This window comes from Mercenaria mercenaria, chromosome 11, assembly GCF_021730395.1.
Source record: "Mercenaria mercenaria strain notata chromosome 11, MADL_Memer_1, whole genome shotgun sequence".
Taxonomy (NCBI): domain Eukaryota; kingdom Metazoa; phylum Mollusca; class Bivalvia; order Venerida; family Veneridae; genus Mercenaria; species Mercenaria mercenaria.
The window spans coordinates 31,009,278-31,021,750 of NC_069371.1; positions in this window are offsets into that span (position 1 = coordinate 31,009,278).

Genomic DNA, 12,473 nt, shown 5'->3' on the forward strand with positions numbered 1-12,473 from the left:
GCAAATACAAATAAAAGCACAAACTGCTAAGTTGGGTACACCATACCTCTACAGGCTCCCATAAATAAAATTTATAGATAAGAGAATGATTAACTGCAGCTATTATTGTCAACCACACATTAACATAATGCAATACAAATTAAACGTAATACAATAGCTGGTATGAACGATAACTCTGTATTATGGACAAATAAGTAACAAAACGGACACTTTATAATTATGCAATACACCGGCACCAAATGTATCTTTTTGTACTACACTTGTCAGACCATACCTTTGTAGTATAACATAGAATACAATACAATGCAGTACCGGCGTTCCATAATTTCCAACGAAAAAAAAATGAAAAATACGGTTTATGAGGAAAAATTTTGCTAAATATCACGTTACACAATTTTCAATATAAATACAACAAATACAAAATGAAACATCTAGACTCCTCTTTCGAAATAAATAATTTACAAAAGTAAAAAAAAAAAAGAAAAAAAATAGCCTGACAACTCGAAACGAACTAATATCTTGCCGAGAAGTAAACTTTTTACAAAATTCTTTAGAATGAACAAAAATTTACTAAATAAAATCATAATTTAAAAATTATACAAAAATCTAACAAATAAACTCCTTACCTCGGTGGAGCAAATTTAATTGCTACAAAGAATAGAATAGAATAACATTCTGTCAGTCGGTAATGTGGTGTGCGCTAAACATATCTGGTCTGTATGGTTATGCCCCGCCAAATACTGAATTTTGCACGGGCGTCACGACATAGCCATGAACTCGCACTATTTCCGCGGGAAAGTATATTTTGGATTACCGATATTGCTATTTTTATTTTCGCAAATCTATTTTATTTTGAACCAATCTGACGACTTGTTTCGACAAGCACTTGGCTGAACCATCAAAATAGCGTCGACTGTCAAAGGGTGGGGAAAATGTACAGTCAACCCGGGGCTCGAACCCGGGACCCCTCGCTTACAGGGTGAGTGCCCTACCGACTGAGCTAACCGGCTGTTTGACACCTTACGTGACCATATCCGTACCATGACATGATTTCTCTCAAAACACCAGGGCATAGTCGCGATGTGGTCTTCATAAGAACTGTAAATATGAAAAACCCAGGCTAAATATAGATTTTTTAGACTTCTGGATGACATACTTAATATGGATAATCCGTTGTTTGATCAGTTAGTGGAAAATATTTATCACAGGGAGCTGCAGTTAAATAAAACTAACAACTCGGAGAATACTGCTTCATTTCTAGATTTACATCTCTCTATTTACGACAGTTTTATACATACCAAAATGTATGACAAGAGGGGTGATTTTAATTTCAGCATTGTAAATTTCCTCCATTTGGATGGGGATGTATCCCAGGCTACATCTTATGGGGTATATATTTCTCAGTTAATTCGGTTTGCAAGAGCGTGTAGTCATGTTGAGGATTTTAATGAACGTAACTTATATATTACAAATAAGCTTCTTCAACAGGGCTACCGTTATTATAAATTACGTAAGTACTTTTCCAAATTTTACTATCGTAATTCAGATTTAATTTTGAAATACAATAGCAATCTAAAGACACTTCTGCGAGAAGGCATATCAAAACCCGCTTTTTTTATGGGGATGTGGTTTAAAAACTTCGTAAGATATTGAGTCATGGCAATTTTCCAATTGTATTTAGTAAAGTCATTAAACGTTTTATGAAAAGAGGTTATAACCCAACTGTTTTGAGACACACCGCATGTTTGGTATTCAGCCCTTTTACAGTTGGAAGCTACGCTTTCCTCTTTGATTGTGTCTGACGGAACAGGTGGAGGACTCTATGATTAGTAGTTCTTAAATCCCACAAGGACTGAGCTATTATGATTTCCGTCTTCATATAATATATATATATATATATAAGAGCATTTTTGTGTTTCACATTACATGCCTTCTGTTGCCTTTACGTATGTTAGGTTTTTACCTGGCGGGGATAACTTTTATTTACGCTGTCTTGTGACTTTGGAACATGATGGAGGGTAAGAGTGAGGTAAGGTGCACCATAAGCCGGTTTAATCACCCAAGTGCTGGTTTTGCCATTGACCGTTCCAAGGCGGTGCCCCACACTGTTCCTGTATTTGTTTTTTTTTGTTCGTGTGTGTGTGTATGTGTGTGTGTGCCTTTGGGGAGGCTGCGGTTTTGGAATGTGGCTTTCCCTGTTGGATATTCTTCCTTGTTTTTCTTCTACTTTCACATACAAAATGTTATAAGTAAGTCTCTGAATGGCTAGCTGAAGGGTCAATAGCACGTCATATCAATAGCACGTCTTCAGATCTAATGTGCATAGCGTTAATTGTACATGTACATGTACTTTAGTCAAGATTGCTTTATTACTGAACAGATTTTAATGGAATTTACATGGAAATCTAAATTATGAATGCAGAAAAACATTAAAGGTATTCATTGCGAAAAATCTGACATTTACCTCAATAACTTAAAAATTTACAAAAAGATGATGTTATACCTGTCTTTATACTACAGATACTTTGAGGTCCGTTTGTCAGTGTGTGACAGAAACGTAGTCGGACAGGTGTAAAACATTTAAAAGTGAATAAGCAACACTTCTGCAATTTCTAATATTTATTTTAGTCTTTTGACGAGAGCTGATTTTGGACGTTGGTCAGAAAACCGGAGACAGACATTTATATGTAGTTATATTTGGATCGCATGCGCTTTTCGGATAAATATTGAATTTGGTCTCATTTGAACGTTTCTGTAAATATCAAAGATCGGTTAGACATGTAAACGTTCTAATTTCATTGTATACTACTTAATTACACTGTCATACATATAATATTGATAATAGTTTTCATACGATGTCTTGAAGTTGCACAACATCTTCATCCATTAAGCCGTTTCTCGGGCAACACAATGTAACAGTTAAAATATTTATTTGTAGTACTTAAAGCAATATATTTAAGCTAAACACTACAGCATGGCTAATGTCACATATTCATGGTTTAGGTATTAACTGTTGTCACTATGGCTCATCGCAAAATAATTTGGCTGCTGTTTTCCTTACAAAATTATGTAAAGAGGTTTTTTTTGTATTGGAAGCAATCCTCAACAACTTAGAACAATAAATAGAATAATTTGGTATCTAAACAACGGTTAATTATACATTAAACATGTATCAATATGGAGAAAAACAAACACTTGATTTATGCCTGACATATTGATAATACATAGAATATTATTTAGAAAGCTCAAGCTTTCTAGCCTTTACGTGTTTTACCTATATAGTTACCATTTGAACTATTTCTGATCCACTTAGCGCCGTTTCTCTTTCACGGGCAGGTGCAGCTATGTGTGATGGTATTCTTTGTGTTTCACCAGCCGGGAGAAGTGTTGCTAATACTTGACCAATCCTTTTACCCCATTTAAAATAAGTATGACTTTTGAATGCGTGAACATGCACCCAGACATTTTTGTCTAAAGTCTAGTGTATAAAATCTGTGATGATACTTGCAGTCTCAAGAGTAGCTTGTACCATATGCCATGGGGCACCGATTTCGCCTCCTCCTACGTCTAAGTAGATATTTTGTTCAGGGCGATTGTTATAAAACAAAGGGTTTTTAAGTGTCTTGTTAATGAAATGGAAATCAACTTCGAAAAAGGATGAATTGTTTATTGGCCACCAGAATGAGGGCGACTGACAGGCAGCGAAGGAAAACACATGTGGGCGTGTCCAAATGGCGTAGCAAGACATGAATCCTCCGAGCGAGTATCCCATTATGCCAAAGTTATCAGTTTGCAATCGCGTTAAAGTGAGCTTGTTGGCAAATGGGAGAGCTTCTTTCTCTAAGAAATCTAACATGTTATCAGCTAGTCCACCGATATTGACTCTCCTTCCACAGAAATCCAAAAGATACTGGGTAAACTCAACTGGGTCTGTTATATTATCCGGCATACAGCCACCACAGTTATCTGCAAACGTGCCATTTATACAAAACAAAAATGGACCAACACGTGGTGTCAGGAGATCAAACCTTTCTTTTCCGCCATTTCTGTAATCACCAAACCCTATCATTGCATACTCTTCTGACACTGCATGCGGATAAATTGGACCTTCCAGATTTTTCTTGAAGTATTTAGCAAAATGTAGATTGAGATCCAGAACGAATACCACAGGATAAGTTTTATATGTATTTTCATTGAAACTAGGAGGTGTATAGATCGTTACATTTCTCTCTTTGCCAATGTATGTAGAATTTATCAAAAAACTACTGATGGCGCCTGTTTTCTGGTAAAACCATGGGTATGAAATGAAGACAGGTTTCTCCAAAAAGTACAGAGAAGTTTTAGATACTGGAAAAATAATGTAAAAGTTAGCACCCACCATATCGTCGTAGTCGTCCGCCAGTACACGCTCTGAAGCTTATTGCCAGGAAGGTAGATGGGTTTTGAACGTGTTTGAGATTGATATTTGGTTACAATTGATTTATATGTGATGTTTATCCCCCATGTATCGTAACCAATCTTTGAAAGACGTTTACCCTTGTTCCATTTTAGACAGAGCCCATTGCCTCTGATGTATAATGTTGTTCGTCCATGGTTCTGTAATTAAATATAATTGATAATATTATAACTCAGGTTAACATTAAATGTCTAAATATTATGATTCCATAGAACAACAAGTATTAATTTTGAACACAAAATATCAAAAAAACATTAATTTAAAACAATTGTTTTAAATTAGATATTACCCGACCGGGTGTGATTTGGTTCTGAAACATCACAAAAACAAGCGTCCCAATGATTTGATTGACTGAGAAAACGTTTTATGAGTAACACTCTTTGTGTTATTTGTGTCTAAAACCTTGTAATAATTTAAGGCGTTCCATTTAGTTGATCAAGCGACAGAGTAGACGCTTATAAGAACTCAAAAGAATGTGTCACATTAAAATTTAACCTAGATAACATGCGCTTACATTTTTGCGCATAGACTAACATAAGTATTCCATTCTTATTTTCCAACTTTTCTTAGGTTTTAAAATTCGTAGCAATACAATTTGCATACATTTATATCGTTAACGTTCCTAACGTACTTTTCAAAACGTTAAACAAAGGTGTAGCAGGACGTGTTTTGCAGTCTGTATTTGTACATTTTAACAAATCACAGAGCTTTTTTAAACCTGTTTTGTTATATGTTTTTAGAATGAGGCTAGAATTACAGGAATTTAGAAAGATATAACAAAAACTTATTGAATGATAAAATCAATCTTTTCGAATAAAAATTTCGAAATTTTTAATAGCGTTGTAAATTCACCGCTTGAATGCATTAGTTTTGAATAATGACACCATTCCAAAAACTATTTCCGTTATTAAAGCGTCCGTTTTCCTGCCAGTCAGTTGTACAGGAAGAGATTTTTATTCTTGCATACAAGACGGGGATTTCCGGTATTTTTTACCGGTGCTGGAAAAATCCATCTTACACCCCGGGGGAAGTAAGATGACTCTCGTGCTTTAAATGACGTATTACGAACTACATATACGTAGAAGATTTATACAGTTATTTATATTTTATTTCAAAAAAGGTATAAAAATCCAATACCTTGACAGTTCCTCTTTGTTTCTGATACTATATTTCTCGATTCAAAACACGTTATTTTATCAAAAATTCATAACGTTACGCTGCAACTGATAAAACAAAACCGGAATTAAACATTGTTATTTGTCTTTGAAACGTCATGACGTCTTTCCCGTTTACGGACGTTGCTTTCCCGCGCTTTGTTTAAATACGCTGCTATCAGAAATAGTTCTAAAAAGAAACCGTCCGATTGGTTTTATTTTTATTATTATTTTGAAGAAAAAGATTCTGTCACTGGTTATAGGTGCAGATGGGAATATCCGGATTTCGGGTAACTGTTTAGGCGGTAACTCGGCAGGGAGCCTCGTTACCGCCTAAACAGTTACCCTCGAGACCGGAAATTCCCATCTACACCTACAACCAGTGAAAGAATCTTATATCATTTCTTTATCACGTATTGCTGAAGATTCATAACAGACAGGGAAAAATGACCATCTCTTTAAATTTTGCAATTCATGTTCACGCATGGATGGAAGTAAACGTAAGACATTACATGCAATCGGTTTAAAAAAATATTTGTTATCAAACATTCTATTCAAAATTTTACCAATATGCTTTGACAGAACCTCAAAAAGTGTGCGGTTTTGCGTTTCAATGTATGTTTAATCGACGCTTTTAATTCAATGTTAAATTTGCTTTTACAATTCAGCCAGTGATGACGTGATTTAGACCGTATATCATAAACATTTCTTGTTGTTTTTTTTTTGACAATTATAGCATAAATGTCCTGATAAGCCTATTAACTAATGGAGATATAATTCTTGAATATTCACTGAAGTATTTTAGTGCTACTGTTCTGTCACCTCTGTTTAATTTTATCAAAATCTATGAAAATAATCCTACCCGTAAAAGGTAAAATTTCGTGATTACCCAATATTAACTGCTAATCTTCTGTATAATTAATGGCTTTTTACGAAACTATCTTAATATCATATTTAACTGACATTTAAAGGTAAGAAAAAGTTAAATATATAAAACTTCCATGCAGGTAAAGACATATTGCGTCGAAGTTTCATGAAATCATCTCGCGACACTTGATATGACCTTTTAACTGTTTAGTACAGACTCTGAGACATGCGGGGTAGCAATAATATATATATAGTGGGTTTTCCGCGTGAGGTGATCTGTATGTAGATAAGATTGCCACAGATAAGTAATAGACTTTAAGGGCAACATACCCACGAATCTTTATGCTTATTTTTAGTATATATCCATACAATTTGAGCTAGGCATAACTGCTGCTTGGTGTCGAGATGCATTCATGTATAATGATAGATGGCTATTCTATCCCTGATGCCTATAAGGCCAGTATGTAAGACACGAACGATCCCGAATGAAGTCACCAACCTACCGCAAACAAGATAAAGGGCTTCCATTAAGAGTGAGAGGAGGGTTCTAGCCCTCAAAATGAGTTGATAGTGATTCTAAGACGGCGTCTGTAACAATCTGGCGACGGATCCCCAGTCAAAGCCATCCGCAATTTTGCCGTCATACAATAAATATTTAGGTGTGTGAGCCAACATTAAAAGATGTTTACTTGGTAAAAAAAAGCTACGAATAAAGGTATCAAATAATGGTAGTATATTTGTAAATGCTAAATCTTATCCAAGAATTCTCAGCAAAGAATTATCAATGGGATTGCCTAATCTGCAAGTATTTGTTACTATTGCCGCGTGTTTTCATAAAAAATAACGTCGCTGCTCTACGAAAACCGCGTAAGTCAATTTTGGCGCGAAAACTATTTTCTACGATTGGAAAGGGGGGTACACGCTACGTATTCTGCGAAAATCCTGGACATTTTAGCCAATCCGAAAGTTGTTTTACCCACCATGTGACAAAATCCTGTATATTCATTGGTTGATATTTTTTCAGCTAAAACCGCGTATAATTGTTTAAGTCAGAGTGGTGTTTGTATGGAACAGTTTTAAAGGATTTTAATGAAAGATGTAAGTTATTTCTTTAGTTTATACAACTAATTTAATATAAATGTTTATGCATTAATGTTAATTGATGTATTTACATGCATAATTTCCTAAAACAACATAATTTTCGAAAGAAACAATGTTTGTTATGTTTTTATTCGCATTTTTCCTCGGGAAAATGATATAACGTGCTTAATTTAATAAAGAGTCATTGTAAAATCGATACACTGTTGAATCTAATACGGTTTATGTTGAATGAACAGGGATTTGAAGCTTTAAAATTTGAATATATTTATACGCGATTTCGTTAACTGAATTTGGTGTTGCTCATGTCAAAATATACGCGGTTTTCGAATATAATAATTTGTTAAGTAATCATGATTTAATGCAAGGACAGGATATTTTTTGAAATGTCAAGGCTAATTTGTTGTACAATTTTGCCACACAGTCAGAAGAATCATAGTGCCGATAGGCCTGATAAAATGCTGCTTTCCTATTGCATTGATTATCAGAAAATTTTAGATGCATGATAATAAGTTTCTAAGACTTTTCTGTCTCTTACAGATACAAGAAATGCCATTTGACAGATGGAATGGAGCACAGTTTGCTTTCGTTGCCTACTGAAATCATTGTCAAAATACTTTTAGACATACCAACCACTCATCTTCTTAAGTCTGTGAATAGAACGTGTAAACTATTAAATGAAATAGTGGAACGAAATAGTGTGTTATGGAGGGACATAGGTTTTGAAATTGAATTTGTAGCAAATTTTGACGTTCTCAAACGAGTTTTAAAACATTCTTCGGGATTTGAACAACTCATAATAACGTGTGTTCAAGTTTCATGTGCAACGTTTGAAACTGACCTCCTATTTGTTACTTATTTACAAAATGCCAAAAAGTTATACTGGCTGGACATTACAGAAAGTAACATTTCAACACTGTGTTTCCTGCAGTTTTAGCCAAACCTTCATATTTTAAACATTTCGCAATGTAAAAATTTGGTCGATGCTGACTTTCATGTTATATCCAAATGCAAAAGCTTAGATCAATTACATTTATCTTACACAAACGTTGAACCAGCAACTGTGGTAAATATATGTTCGGCTTAGGAACTGAATGTGTTGGACTTGTCGGGTATAGAAGTGACTGTAGAACAGTGTGACACAATTATAAAGTCATGTATGATCTATTTACAAGTAACTTTTAAAGTGAGCGAAATAGAAGATGAACTTAAATAACTGACTTATATGCATAGGGACTGTTCAATTAAACGTCTTGTAACTGTACAGAACAACTGAAAATGAGCTCCAGGGGAAAACAATTAGTGCAGTTAGCGTTAGCGAGAAACCGTGTAACGGAAAAGATTGTCACTGTAGATCAGAACAACAATACCGACGTAGAATTTTCTGATGAGGAATTCGGAGGCAGTGTGCTACCGACAACAGCACAGAATTTAAAATCGACAAAAATAGTACAAATGTCACCCTCGAGCAAAGAAAGGTATCCAGTTTGGAAACGTACATAATTCAAGGGACGTCAATAACTGATATAAAAAGTGTATCAAGCTGTAATGAACATGATGAGAATAAGGATTCTAATCATGAAAAAGAGCCTGATGATAGGTTACTCCACGACAATGAAACTGATAACATTTATATGAGTGAAAGCGAAATAAGCTCAAATTTGACTCAGACGATTCAATTAAAGATCCAGATTGGAAAGAAGAGACATACAGAAAACGAAATAAATGTACAGAATCATCTGATTACGATTCTGATATTAGTATTTCAAACAAGCCTAATAAAAGTTTCAAGCGAATGCGAACACAGAATTGCCAAAACCAATCTAATGAGAGCAACGGTGAAAGCCAAGAATTGCAAAACAATGATTTTAGAAAGACAGAAGATTTAGCAGATGAGAGTGAAACATTCGTTGCTTATCGAATGATAGATCAAGGTGAAGATCAACTAATTGATAATGAAACGTCACGTGCAGTGAGAATGATAGCAACTGAACAAGAAAATGAAAAAGAAAGTGTGATCAATACCGAAACATTAAATATTGCGCGTGAAGTAGAAATAACAACTGAAGAGACTGGTCCATCCGATGGAAAACGGAAGCATCCGAAATCAAAGAAAGGTATGGGAAGTCCTAGCAATTGGAAGAAAAACAAAAATAAAATTCTCAGAATGAAAGGTAAGGCATTTTAAGGCCTTAAAGAAATTGACGATAAAAAGTCATACTCTGTAGACAAGAAGGCGAGAATACAAGGAGAACGGAGTTGTGGGAAAAGGTGCGAGAGGGTAAGAGGCTGTTTTGAAATAAGTGACACATTAAGAAAGGAAATGTTTGACACATTTTGGTATAACATGGACTGGAGTCATAAGAGAATGTTTGTCGCTAGTTTAGTGTGTAGGATCGAAGTTAAACCTAGCAGTGGCAAAGCTAGGAAAAGAAAAAACGAAGAAGTAAGTATTGATTCTGATGTAAATGGAGAGAAAGATATTGAGCCTGATACAAGTACTTATAGTACAAGAGGAAACCCAAACGAAGAGGAAATTATTGAGCCTGGTACAAGTAGTTTCGAGAAGAAGACAACGAAAGGGAGAAGAAAATACACATATATCTATCACTTTCGAATTGGAGAGAGAAAAGTTCGGGTATGCAAAGAATTCTTCTTATCGACTCTTGGAATCAGTGAACATATGGTATATGACTGGTTGGATAATAAAACTGACTCTAATGGATTACCTCGACCAAAAGCTGCAAGTAAACGTGCTCCACCTCTTACAAGAGTGAGCACAGAATGGAAGAATGCCGAGGCTTTCTTGGATTCTTTACCAAAAATGCCATCGCACTATTGCAGGGCCACCACCTCTAAAATATATCTTGAACCAGTGTTTTGTCTCATTCGCAGATTTGATGCGTGTTTATGAAAAATATTGTCGCGACAACGGATATAAATCTGTCGGAAGAATGAGTTTAAACAGAATATTTGACCAAAAGAACTTTTCTTTATTCAAACCTAAAAAAGATCAATGTGATGTCTGTGTTGGACACAGTCATGGACATAAAAGTGATGAAAATTACAATATTCATATAAAACGCAAAAATGATGCCCGGACTCATAAAGAAAATGAGAAACAGAGAGCTTCGGATAAAGTTAAAGTCATTACAATGGATGTTCAAGCTGTTTTACTTTCACCAAGAATCGAAGCGAGTGCAGTTTATTACAAAACGAAATTAGACTGCCATAATTTTACGTTGTACGATTTAGGGACCAAAGGTGTCAAATGCTCTTTCTGGCATGAGGGTAAAGGAGGACTGACGGCAAATTCGTTTGCTAGTTGTATTAACGATCATCTAACAAGAACATTAATCAAGCCAAGTGTTGAGGAAATCATTCTGTTTAGCGACGGATGCGGTTATCAGAACCGTAACGCTACTTTAGCAAATACGTTACTTAGACTAGCCGTGCATTATAATATTGTGATATCACAAAACTTTTTGGAGAAAGGGCATACACAAATGGAGGTGGACTCCACTCACAGCACAATAGAACGTCGTCTCAAAACAAGACCTATCTATGCTCCTACAAACTATGTTGAAGTCATGAAAAGTGTCCGGGAAGCACACCCTTATGTTATCGAGTACGTGGACCACACGTTTTTCAAGGACTACACTTGCTTAAAATTCTATGACACGATACGCCCAGGTATAAAGGTTGGTGACCCGGTGGTTACCGACATTCGTAGTCTCAAGTACAAGCCCGACGGGATTATACAGTACAAGGTTTCTTATGCCGACGACTACATAGATCTACCTAAACGTAGAAATGCAACGGTGCCAACTGGGCGCGAAGTGATACCGCCATTGTACACAGGACCGCTACAAATAAAAAATTTAAATATGAGCAGTTACAGCAGATGAAGGCTGTCATCCCCAAAGACTATCACCCATTCTATGACACACTTAAACATTCATAATGCACCTTGTGCAAGGACGAGAATGATGTAACGAGTTTTAATAAGCGTAACTGACCTTAATGCATCATGTTGATTTTGAAACTAGTTTACCTAGTTAATGCTAATTACTTTTCTAGCTAACGTTAAGCTCATAGACAGTTTATGGATACTCGAACTATTCCATTGATGCTTCTTTCGTAGAGTGTTTAGTTCATTTATGTTAAATGTGTTTTCACATGCATTTTCAATATCTTATAAGTTACATTGAATTCAAGTTTAAAACATTTCATTTCCAATACTCAGTTTCATTATGTAATAGCGTGACTTGATACGCAACAGATATGTCATGAACCACAGTTGTATAATGTTCCGCATTTTCCAGATCTTATAATTCTAGTTTTAAATTCTTGAAGATGTCAATATTAATACTAGTATCAGTGGTAAAATTTCTTGCAAAATACATAGGCGGCTTGCTTGAATTGGCGCTAACAATACAAAACTATTGTATAGATATATAAGTATGAAACCTAATAGTATAACAATGTAACAGCGTAAATATAAATAGCCGCTCTAATTTTGATAAAACAGAGGGTTTGTTACGCCAGTTTGAATAATCTGATGATTTATTTATTTTCTTTTGTTTCATTTACAGAAAAAAGTTCTGTCTTGTACTTTTAAAGGCCCAAAAGTAGTCATCAATGTTAAATCATATCATTAACAGTACCTTTTATAATTATTTTCGTTTCGCTGCAATACAATGGAATATTATTGTATTCGCGATTCACAGTCAGAATTATAGATAACATGTTTGCAGTTCGTTTTGATTAAAGTTCATTTCAATCGACAGGTTTTCTAGTTTTCTTTTGTACCTAAATACGTGTTACAATGTCGTACACATTCGTGTCTATTTAGGTTAAATGCGCTGAAATTGATTAGTTTCAAATCAGCAAAACAT